The sequence below is a fragment of the Nerophis ophidion genome, linkage group LG18 (assembly GCF_033978795.1).
Source record: "Nerophis ophidion isolate RoL-2023_Sa linkage group LG18, RoL_Noph_v1.0, whole genome shotgun sequence".
Taxonomy (NCBI): domain Eukaryota; kingdom Metazoa; phylum Chordata; class Actinopteri; order Syngnathiformes; family Syngnathidae; genus Nerophis; species Nerophis ophidion.
The window spans coordinates 45,812-67,500 of NC_084628.1; the positions used below are offsets into that span (position 1 = coordinate 45,812).

The window sequence follows — 21,689 nt, forward strand, 5'->3', positions numbered from 1 at the left end:
GTTAGTAGTGTTGTTAGTGTTGTTAGTGTTGTTAGTTAGTGTTGTTAGTAGTGTTGTTAGTAGTGTTAGTAGTGTTGTTAGTGTTGTTAGTAGTGCTGTTAGTGTTGTTAGTACTGTTGTTAGTTAGTGTTGTTAGTAGTGTTGTTAGTTAGTGTTGTTAGTAGTGTTGTTAGCAGTGTTAGTAGTGTTGTTAGTGTTGTTAGTGTTGTTAGTTAGTGTTGTTAGTAGTGTTAGTAGTGTTGTTAGTGTTGTTAGTTAGTGTTGTTAGTAGTGTTGTTAGTAGTGTTGTTAGTAGTGTTAGTAGTGTTGTTAGTTAGTGTTGTTAGTAGTGTTGTTAGTAGTGTTGTTAGTGTTGGTAGTTAGTGTTGTTAGTAGTGTTAGTAGTGTTGTTAGTAGTGTTGTTAGTACTGTTGTTAGTGTTGTTAGTAGTGTTAGTAGTGTTGTTAGTGTTGTTAGTAGTGTTGTTAGTTAGTGTTGTTAGTAGTGTTGTTAGTAGTGTTGTTAGTAGTGTTAGTAGTGTTGTTAGTGTTGTTAGTAGTGCTGTTAGTGTTGTTAGTACTGTTGTTAGTTAGTGTTGTTAGTAGTGTTGTTAGTTAGTGTTGTTAGTAGTGTTGTTAGCAGTGTTAGTAGTGTTGTTAGTGTTGTTAGTTAGTGTTGTTAGTAGTGTTAGTAGTGTTGTTAGTGTTGTTAGTTAGTGTTGTTAGTAGTGTTGTTAGTAGTGTTGTTAGTAGTGTTAGTAGTGTTGTTAGTTAGTGTTGTTAGTTAGTGTTGTTAGTAGTGTTGTTAGTAGTGTTGTTAGTGTTGTTAGTTAGTGTTGTTAGTAGTGTTAGTAGTGTTGTTAGTAGTGTTGTTAGTAGTGTTGTTAGTACTGTTGTTAGTGTTGTTAGTAGTGTTAGTAGTGTTGTTAGTGTTGTTAGTAGTGTTGTTAGTACTGTTGTTAGTGTTGTTAGTAGTGTTAGTAGTGTTGTTAGTGTTGTTAGTAGTGTTGTTAGTAGTGTTGTTAGTTAGTGTTGTTAGTAGTGTTAGTAGTGTTGTTAGTGTTGTTAGTAGTGTTGTTAGTTAGTGTTGTTAGTAGTGTTGTTAGCAGTGTTAGTAGTGTTGTTAGTGTTGTTAGTGTTGTTAGTAGTGTTGTTAGTGTTGTTAGTTAGTGTTGTTAGTAGTGTTGTTAGTTAGTGTTGTTAGTAGTGTTGTTAGTGTTGTTAGTAGTGTTGTTAGTAGTGTTGTTAGTGTTGTTAGTTAGTGTTGTTAGTAGTGTTAGTAGTGTTGTCCCGGTACCAAAATGTATTTCGATACTTTACGATACTTTTCTAAATAAAGGAGACCACAAAAATGTCATTATTGTCTTTATTGTAACACAAAATGTTAGTGTAGATGAAACATATGTTTATTATTGTCATTTAGTCCTTAAATAAAATGTTGAACATACTAGACAACTTGTCTTTTAGTAGTAAGTAAACAAACAAAGACTCCTAATTAGTCTGCAGTAACATATTGTGTCATTTATACACCTATTTTGTCAAAATTTTAAAAGATTATTAATCCACTTGTTCATTTACTGTTAATATCTGCTTATTTTCTCTTATAACATGTTCTATCTACACTTCTGTTCAAATGTAATAATCACTTATTCTTCTCTTCTTTGATACTTGACATTAGTTTTGGATGATACCACACATCTACGTATCGATCCGATACCAAGTAGTTACAGGGTCATACATTGGTCATATTCACAGTCCTCATGAGTCCAGGGACGTATTTACTGACTTTATAAACATAATATAAATATCAAAAAAATCAGAAAAAGATTTTGTGATGCTAAAAAATAACAATGCCATCAAAGTAATATTGACAAGTAAGTGCACACTAACGCTAATTGGAACAGATTGATACGTGTAGTGATCACGTTTAGTGATCATGTGCAGTGATTATGTGTAGTGATCATGTTTAGTGATCATGTGTAGTGATCATGTGCAGTGATCATGTGCAGTGATCATGTGCAGTGATCATGTGTAGTGATCATGTGTAGTGATCATGTGCAGTGATCATGTGCAGTGATCATGTGTAGTGATCATGTGTAGTGATCATGTGCAGTGATCATGTTTAGTGATCATGTGCAGTGATCATGTTTAGTGATCATGTGCAGTGATTATGTGTAGTGATCATGTTTAGTGATCATGTGCAGTGATTATGTTTAGTGATCATGTGCAGTGATTATGTGTAGTGATCATGTGTAGTGATCATGTGTAGTGATCATGTGTAGTGATCATGTGTAGTGATCATGTGCAGTGATCATGTGCAGTGATCATGTGTAGTGATCATGTGTAGTGATCATGTGCAGTGATCATGTTTAGTGATCATGTGCAGTGATCATGTTTAGTGATCATGTGCAGTGATCATGTGTAGTGATCATGTGCAGTGATCATGTGTAGTGATCATGTTTAGTGATCATGTGCAGTGATTATGTGTAGTGATCATGTTTAGTGATCATGTGCAGTGATCATGTATAGTGATCATGTGCAGTGATCATGTGCAGTGATCATGTGTAGTGATCATGTGCAGTGATCATGTGTAGTGATCATGTGCAGTGATTATGTGTAGTGATCATGTGTAGTGATCATGTGTAGTGATCATGTGACGCCTGATGAGCTTCATTCCACAGAGTTTTTATTTGAGCAGCTGCTGATAATGTCAGTGTTGACATACCAGTGGATCCAAGGTGGTATTCTGTGTGTGTGTGTGTGTGTGTGTGTGTGTGTGTTCATTGTAATGCGTGGGTATCAGCTTGTGTAGAGTACAAACATGACATATTTACAGTACATGCAGAGTAAGTGAGATAATAGACATACTGTACATAGTGCTAGGTGCTGATCTCATGCAATGTGAGAGCAGAGAGTTATTTATCTAACAATATGTTTTTTAAGGCGAGCAAGAATTGTAGAACTCAATTCTCAGACCTCCTCAGTAAAATCATCCCCAGCCATGACAGAGTGCTGATCTTGGGAGATTTCAAAATCCTTATTGATGATCCCACACGGGGCTTTGAATGTGAATTTATGGACCTGAGACTTTGTTGGTCTCACCCAACATGTTTCCGTCCCAACCCATAAAAGCTCACACCCTAGATCTTGTCCTCTGTCCATCTCCATGTCAGCAATATGGAAACCATGGCAGCCATTATGCTGTGGTTTTTCAAAGCTGTCTCCCCCTTCCACTAACACCCAATGTCCTGCATGCCTCTCACGGTTTATCAATCATGGTTTTTGTCATCTACAAAGTCAATATTGGAGGGTTTGATCATCTAGAAGGTCAATATTGGTTTATTCCACCATGCAATGCAACAACACTACAAAACTCTTACCCAATGTTATCCATCCATTCAGGTGTTACTCATTTCTCCTTCGTACACATGCATGCAGCACTACAACACTACACAAGTCTTACCCAATGTTATCCATCCATTCAGGTGTTACTCATTTCTCCTTCATACACATGCATGCAGCACTACAACACTACACAAGTCTTACACAATGTGTTATGGGTCACACTCTTGCTTCTCCTGCTGCTGTGAAGGCTGTTGAGCGCACCGCGGGCCACACCAACAGGCGTTCCCTCTCCGCTACGGGCGTCCCTCCGCAAGAGATCTGCAATCAACACACCTGCCCGTGATGAGCGACCAGCCTTCTTCATAAACCAGGGCGTCTTGAGATCCAGTGCCAGAACGTAGCTTCTCCTACCAGTACAGTAAACCAACACATCTCCAGCCTTCTCTCTGCCTGTGTTCCCTTCCTGTCGTGTTCACCCTCTCTCCTGTTGTGTCGTCCTCCAGCTTCCTCGTCGTCGAACTCTGGGTCTCGTCTACCTGGACTCCCTTTGGATTCCCTCTTGCCTTCCTGGACTAAGACCTCGCACTTGTCCTCGACCATCCACCTGCCCTCGGACGTTTGAGCCTGCTTTTCACCTTTTGGACTACCGCCTCGATCTCAACAGGTACACTCAACACCCTCTGGTGACCACGCTCAGGTAATACTTACACATAGTCGCACTACATCTCTTTCAGCTAATCACATACTGAGATGTCAATAAAAACACGCTGGCAGCTAACGACGTCATCGCCTCTCTGCAGTCTTCTTCTCCCGCTGTCCCGTCACACAATGTTACATATTCTTTCATTCCTTCGTTCATTCATTCATGTTATTTGTCATCATTCTTACACCATGCAGCGCAACACTTTTTACAATGTCATCTATGTATTTATTTATTAATTCATTCATCTTGCTCATTTATCATTCTTACACCATGCACCGCAACAACACTAACAAACTCTTTTATTCATTCATTCATTAATAATCAATCAAAGTTTACTTTTGTAGCCCTAAATCACAAGTGTCTCAAAGGGCTGCACAAGCCACAATGACAACCTCGGCTCAGTAAGTTTCTTACAAGTATCATTATCACTGCAGGACGAGGAATAGCTAAACATGCTTCACTACACACTGTTAATAGCAAACTAGCAGTGAATGTAAACTAACGCCATTGGTGGATCTACACCTGACATCCACTGTAATGATACCAAGTACAATAGTGTATGTAGTTGATACTACTATAATTAAATCAGTATTTTTTACCGTCACAAAATCTTTTTTCCTTTTTTAAAAATGTATATTATGTTTATAAAGTCAGTAAATATGTCCCTGGACACATGAGGACTTTGAATATGACCAATGTATGATCCTGTAACTACTTGGTATCACATCCATACCTAAATGTGTGGTATCATCCAAAACTAATGTCAAGTATCAAAGAAAAGAAGAATAAGTGATTATTACATTTGAACAGAAGTGTAGATAGAACATGTTAAAAGAGAAAGTAAGCAGATATCAACATTAAATAAGTGGATTAATATTCCATTTTTACAGCTTGTCCTTTTGATAAAATAATAGGTGTATAAATGACACAATATGTTACTGCAGACTAATTAGGAGTCTTTGTTTGTTTACTTACTACTAAAAGACAAGTTGTCTAGTATGTTCAACATTTTATTTCAGGACTAAATGACAATAATAAACATATGTTTCATCTACACTAAGATTTTTTTGTTAAAATAAAGCCAATAAAGACATTTTTTGTGGTCTACCTTATTTAGAAAAGTATCAAAGTACATTTTGGTACCGGTACTAAAATATTGGTTTCGGGACAACCCTAGTCTTGAGCATTTTTATTAAAAATACAATTAAAATAATAGAATAAGCCCTGCATGTGTGGACTGTTCAGTATGCTGGCATAAGTTAGGACACCCCTGCTCTAGATGCTGCACTCCATTTATTCTACTTTTTCTTCACATAAAACTGCTGTGTATAAATACATGAGATGATCCAAAGGTGTCAAACGTGCGACCCGAGGGCCGGATCAGGCCTGAGAACAGACTTTATCCGGCCCGGTGGATGAGTTTGCTGAGTGAAAAAATGACCCTGCAATTTTGAAAGAAAGAAACAGCCGTTCAAAATGTGTCACTGGATGTCGCAATAGCAATTCTTTGTATCTTTGTAGATGATGCATCATACACACAATTGACAAAAGTATTTGTCCACCTGCCTTGACTCACATATGAAGTTCAAGTGCCAACCATTCCTAGCCTATAGGGTTCAATATTACCTTTTGCAGCTATTACAGCTTCAACTCTTCTGGGAAGGCTGTCCACAAGGTTGCAGAGTGTGTTTATAGCTATTTTCCACCAAAAGTGCATTAGTGAGGTCACACACTGATGTTGGTGGAAAAGGCCTGGCTCTCAGTCTCCATTCTAAGTCATCCCAAAGGTGTTCTATCGGGTTCAGGTCAGGACTCTGTGCAGGCCAGTCAAGTCATCCATGTCTTTATGGACCTTGCTTTGTGGACTGGTGCACAGTCATGTAGGAAGAGGAAGGTGCTTACTCCAAACTGTTCCCACAAGGATGGGAGCATGGAATTGTCCAAAATGTTTTGGAGCATTCAAAGTTCCTTTCACAGGAACTAAGGGGCCAAGCCCAACTCCTGAAAAACAACCCCACACCATAATTCCTCCTCTAGCAAATTTCACACTCAACACAATGCAGTCTGAAATGTAGTGTTCTCCTGGCAACCTCCAAACCCAGACTGGTCCATCAGATTGCCAGATGGAAAAGTGTGATTCATCAGTCCCGAGAAGGCGTCGCCACTGCTCTAGAGTCCAGTGGTGATGTCCTTTACACCACTGCATCCCACGCTTTGCATTGGACTTGGTGATGTATGACTTAGATGCAGCTGCTCGGCCATGGAAACCCATTCCATGAAGACAATGGAATGGGTTTCTCGCACCTTACGAGGTGTCTGACACACACTCGACGACACAGATGATGCATGATCAAAGTATCCTTTGGTATATTAATGCTGAACAAAGTAAGGAAGCTCCTTGTACTTTTTATATTATGTTAAACATCATTTATTTGCATCCTGCTGCATAATCAAGTTGCATTCCAGTGGCATCCCACTGCAAGAAAGAGTAGAGCGCCTCTCCCGATAGTCTATTTACTTTCTGTTGCCAATTTCACCTATAACCTCCTTTTCTTGACTTTTAATATCTCTTCCCCTCACCTTCTACCTTTCTACCTTTCTTATTTCACCTTTCACTTCCCACGGCAGCCTTGCTTCTTTACCGTCTTTTATTCTTTGCTGCTTCAATGCGGCGGCCCATTAACTTCACCACCCGTGTGTGTGTGTGTGTGTGTGTGTGTGTGTGTGTGTGTGTGCGTGTGCGTGTGCGTGTGCGTGCGTGCGTGCGTGTGTGCGTGCGTGCGTGCGTGCGTGCGTGCGTTACATTAGGTGGGCAGATGAAGGATGGAAAAGCGACACATTCATTAAACTCCAAAATAAATGAGGCACTGTTGACTTTATTTTGACTGTAGAGTCTGAGACGTTTATTTCTTTGGTTGAAAGCGACACAAACCAACATCTCAACATCACTGGCATAGTGTTGGAACGATACTCAGATTTTGGTACTGGTACTAAAGTTATTTTGATACTTTTCGTGACTTTTCTAAAAATAAAATGGAGCACAAAAAAGGACGTTATTGGTTTTATTTAAACAAAAATCTTAGTGTAGATAAACTGTGTGTTTATTACTGTAGTTTAAATAAAATGTTGAACATACTAGACAACTTGTCTTTTAGTAGTAAGTAAACAAACAAAGACTCCTAATTAATCTGCAGTAACATATTGTGTCATTTATACACCTATTATTTTATACACATTATTAAGGACAAACTGTAAAACATTGATTATTAAGCCACTTGTTCATTTACTGTTGATATCTGCTTATTTTCTGTTTTAACATGTTCTATCTAACCCCATCCATCCATCCATTGCCTACCGCTTATTCCCTTATGGTGTCGCGGGGGGCGCTGGCGGCTATCTCAGCTACAATCGTGCGGAAGGCGGTGTACACCCTGGACAAGTCCCCATCTCATCGCAGGGCCAACACAGACAGACAACATTCACACTCACATTCACACACTAGGGACCATGTAGTGTTGCCAATCAACCTATCTTTGGAGGTGGGAGGGGCCTATCCCCAGGTGCATGTCTTTGGAGGTGGGAGGAGCCTATCCCCAGGTGCATGTCTTTGGAGGTGGGAGGGGCCTATCCCCAGGTGCATGTCTTTGGAGGTGGGAGGGGCCTATCCCCAGGTGCATGTCTTTGGAGGTGGGAGGGGCCTATCCCCAGGTGCATGTCCTTGGAGGTGGGAGGGGCCTATCCCCCGGTGCATGTCTTTGGAGGTGGGAGGGGCCCATCCCTAGGTGTATGTCTTTGGAGGTGGGAGGGGCCTATCCCCAGGTGCATGTCTTTGGAGGTGGGAGGGGCCTATCCCCAGGTGCATGTCCTTGGAGGTGGGAGGGGCCTATCCCCCGGTGTATGTCTTTGGAGGTGGGAGGGGCCTATCCCTAGGTGTATGTCTTTGGAGGTGGGAGGGGCCTATCCCCAGGTGTATGTCTTTGGAGGTGGGAGGGGCCTATCCCTAGGTGCATGTCTTTGGAGGTGGGAGGGGCCTATCCCCAGGTGCATGTCTTTGGAGGTGGGAGGGGCCTATCCCCCGGTGCATGTCTTTGGAGGTGGGAGGGGCCCATCCCTAGGTGTATGTCTTTGGAGGTGGGAGGGGCCTATCCCCAGGTGTATGTCTTTGGAGGTGGGAGGGGCCTATCCCTAGGTGTATGTCTTTGGAGGTGGGAGGGGCCTATCCCCAGGTGCATGTCTTTCGAGGTGGGAGGGGCCTATCCCCAGGTGCATGTCTTTGGAGGTGGGAGGATGCCAGAGTACCTGGAAGGAACTCACGCAGTCACAGTGAGAACATGCAAACTCCACACAGAAAGATCCCGAGCCTGGGATTGAACCCTCTTTGATACTTGACATACGTTTTGGATGATACCAAACATTTAGGTATCGATCCGATACCAAATAGTTACAGAGTCATACAATAAAATATAATACCTAATAAACCAATAATAATATGGTTTAGAAATACTGATTTAAAGGGTAGGTGTTGCGCGGTTTTGTGTTTTAACATGTTCTATCTACACTTCTGTTCAAATGTAATAATCACTTATTCTTCTTTTCTTTCATACTTGACATTAGTTTTGGATGATACCACACATTTAGGTATGGATGTGATACCAAGTAGTTACAGGATCATACAATAAAATGTAATACCTAACAAACCAATTCTGATGTAAAGAGTAGGTGTTGCGCTGTTATCTCTTTTAACATGTTCTATCTACACTTCTGTTCAAATGTAATAATCACTTATTCTTCTCTTCTTTCATACTTGACATTAGTTTTGGATGATACCACACATTTAGGTATGGATGTGATACCAAGTAGTTAGAGGATCATACTTTGGTCATATTCAAAGTCCTCATGTGTCCAGGGACATATTTATTGACTTTATAAACATAATATACATTTAAAAAAAACAAAAGAAGTTGCAATGATGCCAAAAAATATTGAGTGATCATAGTAGTATCGACTAGATAGATACGTTAATATAGGTGAACACACGTCTACAGAGCTGGAAATATCTTGTGGTGTATCTCTGGGATCAATACCAGGATATTAATTGTGCAATTTTATTATATAAATAATATTTGCAAAGTTACAAAGGACTTGAAGTTAGTTTTATTAGCAGATGATACAACTGTGTTTTCTTCAGGAGAGAACACACAGAAGATAATACAAATTATAATAAAATAAAAAGATGGTTTGACAAAAGCAGACTATCTTTGAATCTCAGTAAAAGTAAAATAATGCTATTTGGTAACAGAAGAGAAAGTCCCAGACAAATACAAATAGGCAAAGTAGACATAGTGCTGGATTTCCCCCAGTGATCAATAAAGTACTTTCTATTCTATCCTACATTGATAGAGTAAATTAAACTACATTTCTAAGTATGATGGATGATAAATTAAAGTAGAAATCTCATGTAAAAAAACAAAAACAACATAAAGTAGCAAGAAACATGTCAATAATGAATCAAGCAAAACATGACTTCATATTGTCTTCTGCTCACTACTATTGTTAAATATCTGACTTATTGTGTACAAACTAACTATCAGTATGTGGAATGAAATGATGGAAGGTATTAAGCAGATAAATGAAAGAAAGCAGCAATATGATTCACTTTAAGAGACTGTTCACACCTAAAGTGTTCACTAAAGTCCTACTGAAAGCCACTACTAGCCACCACGCAGTCTGATAGTTTATATATCAATGATGAAATATTAACATTGCAACACATGACAATACGCCCGCTTTAGTTTACTAAATTACAATTTTAAATTTCCCGGGAGTCCTGGAAACGTTGTGTAATGATGACGTGTACGCAAGACGTCACGGGTTTATAGGAAGTATGAGCGCTGCACACACACACAGCTAAAAGTCGTCTGCTTTAACGGCATAATTACACAGTATTTTGGACATCTGTGTTGCTGAATCTTTTGCAATTTGTTCAATGAATATTGGAGAAGTCACAGTAGAAAGACGGAGTTGGGAAGCTTTAGCCTTTAGCCACACAAACACACGGTGATTCCTTGTTTAAAATTCCTGGAGGTGAAACTTTACTATGGATCAGAGCGGTCAAGCGAGCATGAATCAAGACGGAATGTCAACCAGCAGGTTTTGGTGAGAAAATTGTGGTTAAAAAGTGGCTTCTTACAGGAGAAAAGCTGAGCTTGTGTCGTCCATGAAGCTGTCGTCGACTCCCCTGAGACATTGGCGTCAACACACCTGTGGACACACCCCTCTGACTATCAGGTACTGTTAATCTCACTAAAACACTAGCAACACAATAGAAAGATAAGGCATTTCCCAAAATTATCCTAGTAAATGTGTCTAAAACATCGAAATCCGTCCAAATCGTGTTTTTTTTTTAAAACTTTTTTTCTAGTCCGTCCCTATCAATATCCTCAAACACAAATCTTTCATCCTCGCTCAAATTAATGGGGAAATTTTCATTTTATCAGTCCGAATAGCACTTTTTGTTGGAAGCTCCCATTATAAACAATGTGAATATGTGAGGAGTCATCACACTTGTGATGTCATCGTCTGCGAATTCCGGTAGAGGCAGGGCTTTTCTCTTAACACCGACAGTTGCAAACTTTATTCTGGATGTTCTCTACTAAATCCTTTCAGCAAAAATAGGGCAAAAGCGCAAAATGATCTAGTATGACACATAGAATGGACCTGCTATCCCGTTGGATAGGTGGGAGGGGCCTATCCCCAGGTGTGTGTCTTTTGAGGTGGGAGGGGCCTATCCCCAGGTGCATGTCTTTGGAGGTGGAAAGGGCCTATCCCCAGGTGTGTGTCTTTGGAAGTGGGAGGGGCCAGCCTCAGGTGCGTGTCTTTGGAGGTGGGAGGGGCCTATCCATAGGTGTGTGTCTTTGGAAGTGGGAGGGGCCTATCCCCAGGTGCGTGTCTTTGGAGGTGGGAGGGGCCTATCCTCAGGTGCGCATCTTTGGAGGTGGGAGGGGCCTATCCCCAAGTGCATGACTTTGGAGGTGGGAGGGGCCTATCCCCAAGTGCATGACTTTGGAGGTGGGTGGGGCCTATCCCCAGGTGCATGTCTTTGGAGGTGGGAGGGGCCTATCCCCAAGTGCATGACTTTGGAGGTGGGAGGGGCCTATCCCCAAGTGCATGACTTTGGAGGTGGGTGGGGCCTATCCCCAGGTGCATGTCTTTTGAGGTGGGTGGGGCCTATCCCCAGGTGCATGTCTTTGGAGGTGGGAGGGGCCTATCCCCAAGTGCATGACTTTGGAGGTGGGAGGGGACGGTTAGAATGTGGATTGTGTATTAGAAGTGAGAGTCAGACCCAGCACTGATGCAGTCAGAAGTGTGCAAGTCATTTTCACAAAGCTGAGTCTTTAATAATGTTTTCTGCGTCTCTGCGTCCTGCAGACATTTACTTGAGGGCTGGCGTGTGAAAGCCGATCCACCCGTCCTGGATTCCCTTGCTAAACTTAGCCGAGCGTCAGCGATGGTGATATCGGGGGTCATTAGCGTGTTTTTACTGAGCACTTTTGTCAGACTGCACAAGATGTTGTCTCATCTTGCCGAGCTCGTGCAAGAACTGTCTCCCCCGTCCAGCCGGTATTGATCCGGCGGCGCTTGCACGGTAGAAGAGCCATCCGTCTCAGAGGCCTGCCTTGCAGACGCTGCTTTCAAGGTCAAGTCAACACGCGATGTTTGAACGCTACAATCTATCTCAGCAGGGCACTCAGCTCCCCTAGGGAAGGACAAACAAGACAAGATACTTGGTCTTCATTCTTGGTTTTTTAAACAACCGAGAACATGCTAGCACACAAGTTTATATATCATAAGACAAATGGTCACTGACAAGTACTTGCTTTAAATCAGACCTGGGCAAATGAAGGCCCAGGGGCTTCATGCGGCCCGTTAAGTTTTTCAATCTGGACATTCCCGAAGTCTGTTGCTATAGTTATTAGCTATTGTGCTTAAACTGAACTGTTTCTATCTGTGCAAGGACAAAAACTTCTTGTCTGAAGGGTGGCCTCAGCCACGGATGAACTCCTAAATAAATAGAGGGACGTGGGAGCTGTACTTTAGAGCGTAGGGCGAGAGTGTGACTAAGTGTGCAACTCCATGCGTTCTCCTCATGAGCTAAATTGAACTCTGTCTCTGCATGGTTCCTTGCTTCTTGTTTAATAGATGTCATCAGTGTTTGAATCTGGCACTGTGGTAATATAATTAGTGACTATGGTCATCTAATTAGTGACTATGGTCATCTAAGGCCCCTTCTACACTAAGCCAGATAAGGTTATCCAGGGTAAATCCCACCTAACCTTATCCTTGTCACACACACACACACAATGGTCGTTTTAGACCCCCTCACCCCCCTCTGTCCTCCGGCGCCAGGCCACCTAGTACACATGTGTGGACAATGTGCAGGTCATAGTCACCTCCAGTGTTGCTTTGTGTGCAAGTTGTTAAATGTAACTTATCTGAACAATATCCAGTGTTGTGCTATTTCGATGAACTGGAATCCAGTGTGACTATTGTAGTCAATCACACCTGAGACGTCAATCACATCTTTAATAGACACCTAAACAATGTGATGAAGAACATTTTACAACAATTAATGTCGGGATGTAATATCTGGTCAGGACACTCCTCACTCTTTTGCCTTCACCTTCATTGTCCATTCCTTTTTGCTGACTTGATATACTCTGGACCTAGACCTTGAGTCTGTGACATAATTGGCAGACAATAACTGATAGTCTGCTTTGCCGGTCCAAAAGCATTCGCCATTTTCCGTAGTCTTCACTCCACGGTCAGGTAATACAAAGCACACGCTACCTTTTTTATCACATCCACGGGAGCCCGCATTCTCGTTGTCTCTTCTTCGACAAATGGACAAAGTTTTTGGCTAAGTAGAATCACAGCTCACCTGGACATTGGAAAGTTGTCTTGCCGTCTGAGAAGTGTTGTATCCCAGATAGCTGCAATGGCTTTCTCTTAAGGTATTGATGTGTGATTTCCACCAGCGTCTGTACAAGTAGAAGAAGGAGAAACACGGACATGTCTGGATAACCTTCCTCCATATTTCCAATGGTTAGCTCCGAGTCACGAAAACCGCATTATTATGAAGCTGGCTGTGACGTGTGGAGGCGTGGTCTTTCTGACGTCACTTCCTGTGTGGGGGCGTGGTCTTTCTGATGTCACTTCCTGTGTGACGGCGTGGTCTTTCTGATGTCATTTCCTGTGTGACAGCGTGGTCTTTCTGATGTCACTTCCTGTGTGACGGCGTGGTCTTTCTGATGTCACTTCCTGTGTGGCAGCGTGGTGTTTCTGACGTCACTTCCTGTGTGGGGGCGTGGTCTTTCTGATGTCACTTCCGGTGTGGGGGCGTGGTCTTTCTGATGTCATTTCCTGTGTGACAGCGTGGTCTTTCTGATGTCACTTCCTGTGTGACGGCGTGGTCTTTCTGATGTCACTTCCTGTGTGGCAGCGTGGTGTTTCTGACGTCACTTCCTGTGTGGGGGCGTGGTCTTTCTGATGTCACTTCCTGTGTGACGGCGTGGTCTTTCTGATGTAATTTCCTGTGTGACAGCGTGGTCTTTCTGATGTCACTTCCTGTGTGACGGCGTGGTCTTTCTGATGTCACTTCCTGTGTGGCAGCGTGGTGTTTCTGACGTCACTTCCGGTGTGGGGGCATGGTCTTTCTGATGTCACTTCCTGTGTGACGGCGTGGTCTTTCTGATGTCATTTCCTGTGTGACAGCATGGTCTTTCTGATGTCACTTCCTGTGTGACGGCGTGGTCTTTCTGATGTCACTTCCTGTGTGGCAGCGTGGTGTTTCTGATGTCACTTCCTGTGTGGCAGCGTGGTGTTTCTGACGTCACTTCCTGTGTGGGGGCGTGGTCTTTCTGATGTCACTTCCGGTGTGGGGGCATGGTCTTTCTGATGTCACTTCCTGTGTGACGGCGTGGTCTTTCTGATGTCATTTCCTGTGTGACAGCATGGTCTTTCTGATGTCACTTCCTGTGTGACGGCGTGGTCTTTCTGATGTCACTTCCTGTGTGGCAGCGTGGTGTTTCTGATGTCACTTCCTGTGTGGCAGCGTGGTGTTTCTGACGTCACTTCCTGTGTGGGGGCGTGGTCTTTCTGATGTCACTTCCGGTGTGGGGGCATGGTCTTTCTGATGTCACTTCCTGTGTGACGGCGTGGTCTTTCTGATGTCACTTCCTGTGTGACGGCGTGGTCTTTCTGATGTCACTTCCTGTGTGGCAGCGTGGTGTTTCTGACGTCAATTCCTGTGTGGGGGCGTGGTCTTTCTGATGCCACTTCCGGTGTGGGGGCGTGGTCTTTCTGATGTCACGTCCTGTGTGACGGCGTGGTGTTTCTGACGTCACTTCCTCTCCGAACTCAGTTTGTAAAGGATCAATGAGTCCATACAAAGCTAAGAGCCGGAAATTCAAGAAATACACGGCTGACTTACCCGTGTGAAAAATTGTCCAAGGATGGGGACCTTAAATGCTGGTTTAGTGTGGTTGAAACAGAGCTTAGGTTAAATAATTATTCCTTTAAGGGGTTATCAGGCTTAGTGGAGACAGAGCCTAAGTCACAGCTGCTCAGACGAGGCACCAAGCAGTGTGGGTGGGGAGTGTTTCCACAGAGTGTTTCCACAGAGTGAGAAATGTGGGTGTCAGGGACAGACGTGGAAGGAGATTATCACAACAAAGTTGTAAAGCTTAGTGACATATCACATATATTAGATTGTAGGTGGGTTTGTTTTTACCCTTTTTGTTCATATTTCACTGTTTGTTGCATTTTTGTTGATTGTAAAATATGTGGATGGAGAGGGGGTGTGATGTTCATATGTTGTCAATATTCAGTGTTTTATCCTTCATAGTTAATATTTTAACATTCTTTATTTTCATGTACATTCTGGCTGTCTCATTCAGTAAAAAAATATAAAATTCCATTCAGTTTTTTAAGGCGGTCTGTCATAATGTTTTTAGCTTTCAATCAGGTTTTGTATTAGTCTTCCTACAAACAGATATATCGGCCCCCAGGCACATTTTGTTCTCTAAATTTGGCCCACGAATCAAAATAATTGCCCAGGCCTGCTTTAAATTCTCCCCTTAGTGTGATGTTTGCCATGTTTTTCAACCGACATGCTAGACAGTCACCTTTAAAGGGGAACTGCACTCTTTTTGGAATGTTACTAAAGACATGAACATACCTCTTGTTTTTCTTGAAGATTTTAAAGGTGATTCAAAAAAACGCTTGAGAGATGCAGCTCATGGGAGTCACTGTTGTCGCCTTCAAAGCCCAATTAAACAACTTTATATACACACTGTAGTAACTGACAGCTTCATAACAATATGTACAATATACACACTTATGTTTAATATTTACCATATTTTTATCATTTTAATCAATGATCAGCACATTGATTTCTGATACCATGGCAGCGCACAGCTGATATCTGGCAACAATTGTTTGTTCCTACTTACAGAATCAAACACAAGTGTGACCCAGGCAGTACTGCATCAAAACGCAACATCAGTGTGTAAAGGATATCACCACAAGAGCACTTGGGAAAACCTCTGTCAGTAACTACAGTTGGTCGCTACATCTGTAAGTGCAAGTTAAAACTCTACTATGCAAAGCCAAAACCATTTATCAACAACACCCAAAAAGTCTGCCGGCGTCACTGGCCCGAGCTCATCTAAGATGGACTGATGCAAAGTGGAAAGTTATTCTGTGGTCTGACGAATCCACATTTCAAATTGTTTTTGGAAACTGTGGATGTTGGGTCCTCTGGAACAAAGAGTAAAAGAACCATCCGGATTGTTGTAGGGTGAAAGTGTGGTAGTCAGCATGTGTGATGGTATGGGGGTGTATTAGTGATTGTTGTAGGGTGAAAGTGTGGTAGTCAGCATGTGTGATGGTATGGGGGTGTATTAGTGATTGTTGTAGGGTGAAAGTGTGGTAGTCAGCATGTGTGATGGTATGGGGGTGTATTAGTGATTGTTGTAGGGTGAAAGTGTGGTAGTCAGCATGTGTGATGGTATGGGGGTGTATTAGTGATTGTTGTGGGGTGAAAGTGTGGTAGTCAGCATGTGTGATGGTATGGGGGGTGTATTAGTGATTGTTGTAGGGTGAAAGTGTGGTAGTCAGCATGTGTGATGGTATGGGGGTGTATTAGTGATTGTTGTAGGGTGAAAGTGTGGTAGGCAGCATGTGTGATGGTATGGGGGTGTATTAGTGATTGTTGTAGGGTGAAAGTGTGGTAGTCAGCATGTGTGATGGTATGGGGGTGTATTAGTGATTGTTGTAGGGTGAAAGTGTGGTAGTCAGCATGTGTGATGGTATGGGGGTGTATTAGTGATTGTTGTGGGGTGAAAGTGTGGTAGTCAGCATGTGTGATGGTATGGGGGTGTATTAGTGATTGTTGTAGGGTGAAAGTGTGGTAGTCAGCATGTGTGATGGTATGGGGGTGTATTAGTGATTGTTGTAGGGTGAAAGTGTGGTAGTCAGCATGTGTGATGGTATGGGGGTGTATTAGTGATTGTTGTAGGGTGAAAGTGTGGTAGTCAGCATGTGTGATGGTATGGGGGTGTATTAGTGATTGTTGTAGGGTGAAAGTGTGGTAGTCAGCATGTGTGATGGTATGGGGGTGTATTAGTGATTGTTGTAGGGTGAAAGTGTGGTAGTCAGCATGTGTGATGGTATGGGGGTGTATTAGTGATTGTTGTAGGGTGAAAGTGTGGTAGTCAGCATGTGTGATGGTATGGGGGTGTATTAGTGATTGTTGTAGGGTGAAAGTGTGGTAGTCAGCATGTGTGATGGTATGGGGGTGTATTAGTGATTGTTGTAGGGTGAAAGTGTGGTAGTCAGCATGTGTGATGGTATGGGGGTGTATTAGTGATTGTTGTAGGGTGAAAGTGTGGTAGTCAGCATGTGTGATGGTATGGGGGTGTATTAGTGATTGTTGTAGGGTGAACGTGTGGTAGTCAGCATGTGTGATGGTATGGGGGTGTATTAGTGATTGTTGTAGGGTGAAAGTGTGGTAGTCAGGATGTGTGATGGTATGGGGGTGTATTAGTGATTGTTGTAGGGTGAAAGTGTGGTAGTCAGCATGTGTGATGGTATGGGGGTGTATTAGTGATTGTTGTAGGGTGAAAGTGTGGTAGTCAGCATGTGTGATGGTATGGGGGTGTATTAGTGATTGTTGTAGGGTGAAAGTGTGGTAGTCAGCATGTGTGATGGTATGAGGGTGTATTAGTGATTGTTGTAGGGTGAACGTGTGGTAGTCAGCATGTGTGATGGTATGGGGGTGTATTAGTGATTGTTGTAGGGTGAAAGTGTGGTAGTCAGCATGTGTGATGGTATGGGGGTGTATTAGTGATTGTTGTAGGGTGAAAGTGTGGTAGTCAGCATGTGTGATGGTATGAGGGTGTATTAGTGATTGTTGTAGGGTGAAAGTGTGGTAGTCAGCATGTGTGATGGTATGGGGGTGTATTAGTGATTGTTGTAGGGTGAAAGTGTGGTAGTCAGCATGTGTGATGGTATGGGGGTGTATTAGTGATTGTTGTAGGGTGAAAGTGTGGTAGTCAGCATGTGTGATGGTATGGGGGTGTATTAGTGATTGTTGTAGGGTGAAAGTGTGGTAGTCAGCATGTGTGATGGTATGGGGGTGTATTAGTGATTGTTGTGGGGTGAAAGTGTGGTAGTCAGCATGTGTGATGGTATGGGGGTGTATTAGTGATTGTTGTAGGGTGAAAGTGTGGTAGTCAGCATGTGTGATGGTATGGGGGTGTATTAGTGATTGTTGTAGGGTGAAAGTGTGGTAGGCAGCATGTGTGATGGTATGGGGGTGTATTAGTGATTGTTGTAGGGTGAAAGTGTGGTAGTCAGCATGTGTGATGGTATGGGGGTGTATTAGTGATTGTTGTAGGGTGAACGTGTGGTAGTCAGCATGTGTGATGGTATGGGGGTGTATTAGTGATTGTTGTAGGGTGAAAGTGTGGTAGTCAGGATGTGTGATGGTATGGGGGTGTATTAGTGATTGTTGTAGGGTGAAAGTGTGGTAGTCAGCATGTGTGATGGTATGGGGGTGTATTAGTGATTGTTGTAGGGTGAAAGTGTGGTAGTCAGCATGTGTGATGGTATGGGGGTGTATTAGTGATTGTTGTAGGGTGAAAGTGTGGTAGTCAGCATGTGTGATGGTATGGGGGTGTATTAGTGATTGTTGTAGGGTGAACGTGTGGTAGTCAGCATGTGTGATGGTATGGGGGTGTATTAGTGATTGTTGTAGGGTGAAAGTGTGGTAGTCAGGATGTGTGATGGTATGGGGGTGTATTAGTGATTGTTGTAGGGTGAAAGTGTGGTAGTCAGCATGTGTGATGGTATGGGGGTGTATTAGTGATTGTTGTAGGGTGAAAGTGTGGTAGTCAGCATGTGTGATGGTATGGGGGTGTATTAGTGATTGTTGTAGGGTGAAAGTGTGGTAGTCAGCATGTGTGATGGTATGAGGGTGTATTAGTGATTGTTGTAGGGTGAACGTGTGGTAGTCAGCATGTGTGATGGTATGGGGGTGTATTAGTGATTGTTGTAGGGTGAAAGTGTGGTAGTCAGCATGTGTGATGGTATGGGGGTGTATTAGTGATTGTTGTAGGGTGAAAGTGTGGTAGTCAGCATGTGTGATGGTATGAGGGTGTATTAGTGATTGTTGTAGGGTGAAAGTGTGGTAGTCAGCATGTGTGATGGTATGGGGGTGTATTAGTGATTGTTGTAGGGTGAAAGTGTGGTAGTCAGCATGTGTGATGGTATGGGGGTGTATTAGTGATTGTTGTAGGGTGAAAGTGTGGTAGTCAGCATGTGTGATGGTATGGGGGTGTATTAGTGATTGTTGTAGGGTGAAAGTGTGGTAGTCAGCATGTGTGATGGTATGAGGGTGTATTAGTGATTGTTGTAGGGTGAAAGTGTGGTAGTCAGCATGTGTGATGGTATGGGGGTGTATTAGTGATTGTTGTAGGGTGAAAGTGTGGTAGTCAGCATGTGTGATGGTATGGGGGTGTATTAGTGATTGTTGTAGGGTGAAAGTGTGGTAGTCAGCATGTGTGATGGTATGGGGGTGTATTAGTGATTGTTGTAGGGTGAAAGTGTGGTAGTCAGCATGTGTGATGGTATGGGGGTGTATTAGTGATTGTTGTGGGGTGAAAGTGTGGTAGTCAGCATGTGTGATGGTATGGGGGTGTATTAGTGATTGTTGTAGGGTGAAAGTGTGGTAGTCAGCATGTGTGATGGTATGGGGGTGTATTAGTGATTGTTGTAGGGTGAAAGTGTGGTAGGCAGCATGTGTGATGGTATGGGGGTGTATTAGTGATTGTTGTAGGGTGAAAGTGTGGTAGTCAGCATGTGTGATGGTATGGGGGTGTATTAGTGATTGTTGTAGGGTGAACGTGTGGTAGTCAGCATGTGTGATGGTATGGGGGTGTATTAGTGATTGTTGTAGGGTGAAAGTGTGGTAGTCAGGATGTGTGATGGTATGGGGGTGTATTAGTGATTGTTGTAGGGTGAAAGTGTGGTAGTCAGGATGTGTGATGGTATGGGGGTGTATTAGTGATTGTTGTAGGGTGAAAGTGTGGTAGTCAGCATGTGTGATGGTATGGGGGTGTATTAGTGATTGTTGTAGGGTGAAAGTGTGGTAGTCAGCATGTGTGATGGTATGGGGGTGTATTAGTGATTGTTGTAGGGTGAAAGTGTGGTAGTCAGCATGTGTGATGGTATGGGGGTGTATTAGTGATTGTTGTAGGGTGAACGTGTGGTAGTCAGCATGTGTGATGGTATGGGGGTGTATTAGTGATTGTTGTAGGGTGAAAGTGTGGTAGTCAGGATGTGTGATGGTATGGGGGTGTATTAGTGATTGTTGTAGGGTGAAAGTGTGGTAGTCAGCATGTGTGATGGTATGGGGGTGTATTAGTGATTGTTGTAGGGTGAAAGTGTGGTAGTCAGCATGTGTGATGGTATGGGGGTGTATTAGTGATTGTTGTAGGGTGAAAGTGTGGTAGTCAGCATGTGTGATGGTATGAGGGTGTATTAGTGATTGTTGTAGGGTGAACGTGTGGTAGTCAGCATGTGTGATGGTATGGGGGTGTATTAGTGATTGTTGTAGGGTGAAAGTGTGGTAGTCAGCATGTGTGATGGTATGGGGGTGTATTAGTGATTGTTGTAGGGTGAAAGTGTGGTAGTCAGCATGTGTGATGGTATGAGGGTGTATTAGTGATTGTTGTAGGGTGAAAGTGTGGTAGTCAGCATGTGTGATGGTATGGGGGTGTATTAGTGATTGTTGTAGGGTGAAAGTGTGGTAGTCAGCATGTGTGATGGTATGGGGGTGTATTAGTGATTGTTGTAGGGTGAAAGTGTGGTAGTCAGCATGTGTGATGGTATGGGGGTGTATTAGTGATTGTTGTAGGGTGAAAGTGTGGTAGTCAGCATGTGTGATGGTATGAGGGTGTATTAGTGATTGTTGTAGGGTGAACGTGTGGTAGTCAGCATGTGTGATGGTATGGGGGTGTATTAGTGATTGTTGTAGGGTGAACGTGTGGTAGTCAGCATGTGTGATGGTATGGGGGTGTATTAGTGATTGTTGTAGGGTGAAAGTGTGGTAGTCAGCATGTGTGATGGTATGGGGGTGTATTAGTGATTGTTGTAGGGTGAAAGTGTGGTAGTCAGCATGTGTGATGGTATGGGGGTGTATTAGTGATTGTTGTAGGGTGAAAGTGTGGTAGTCAGCATGTGTGATGGTATGGGGGTGTATTAGTGATTGTTGTAGGGTGAAAGTGTGGTAGTCAGCATGTGTGATGGTATGGGGGTGTATTAGTGATTGTTGTAGGGTGAAAGTGTTGTAGTCAGCATGTGTGATGGTATGGGGGTGTATTAGTGATTGTTGTAGGGTGAAAGTGTGGTAGTCAGCATGTGTGATGGTATGGGGGTGTATTAGTGATTGTTGTAGGGTGAAAGTGTGGTAGTCAGCATGTGTGATGGTATGGGGGTGTATTAGTGATTGTTGTAGGGTGAAAGTGTTGTAGTCAGCATGTGTGATGGTATGGGGGTGTATTAGTGATTGTTGTAGGGTGAAAGTGTGGTAGTCAGCATGTGTGATGGTATGGGGGTGTATTAGTGGCCAAGGCATGGCTAACTTACACATCTGTGAAGGCACCATTAATGCTGAAAGGTACATACAGCTTTTGGAGCAACATATGTTGTTATCATGGACGCCCCTGCTTATTTCAGCAAGACGATGGCAAGAATGGGAAAGAATTCCACTTCAAAAATGTGTCTCCTCAGGTCCCAAACATTTACTGAGTGTTGTTCAAAGGAAAGGCCATGTAACACTCTGGTAAAAATGCCTTTTTTGACATGTGTTGCTGCCATTACATTCTAACTTCATGATTATTTGCAAAAAATACCAAAGTTTGTCAGTGTGAAGATGAAATATCTTGACTTTGCAGTCTATTTAATTGAATATAAGTTGAAAAGGATTTGTTGTATTCTCTTTTTATTTATCATTTACACAAGGTGACAACTTGACTGGGGTTTTGTAGTTTGTATTTCTCACATTAATGGCGACAGAGACACAAAAGGGATTGCATGCCTTA

The 21,689-nt window shown here is 42.8% G+C and overlaps 1 long non-coding RNA gene across 2 annotated transcripts in view; it reads left to right on the forward strand.

Annotated features, from left to right (window-relative positions):
• The window catches only part of LOC133537333 (uncharacterized), a 55,227-nt gene that overhangs the window by 23,671 nt on the left and 9,867 nt on the right, over nucleotides 1-21,689 (forward strand). Inside the window, exons 2-5 of one of the 2 annotated variants that reach the window (XR_009802654.1) lie at nucleotides 3,571-3,741; nucleotides 3,827-3,987; nucleotides 10,219-10,314; nucleotides 15,539-15,725. This is a non-coding gene — a long non-coding RNA (uncharacterized LOC133537333). Of the gene's footprint in view, nucleotides 1-3,570; nucleotides 3,742-3,826; nucleotides 3,988-10,218; nucleotides 10,315-15,538; nucleotides 15,726-21,689 lie in introns of those variants that run through there. The other variant, XR_009802655.1, reaches the window with a different exon arrangement.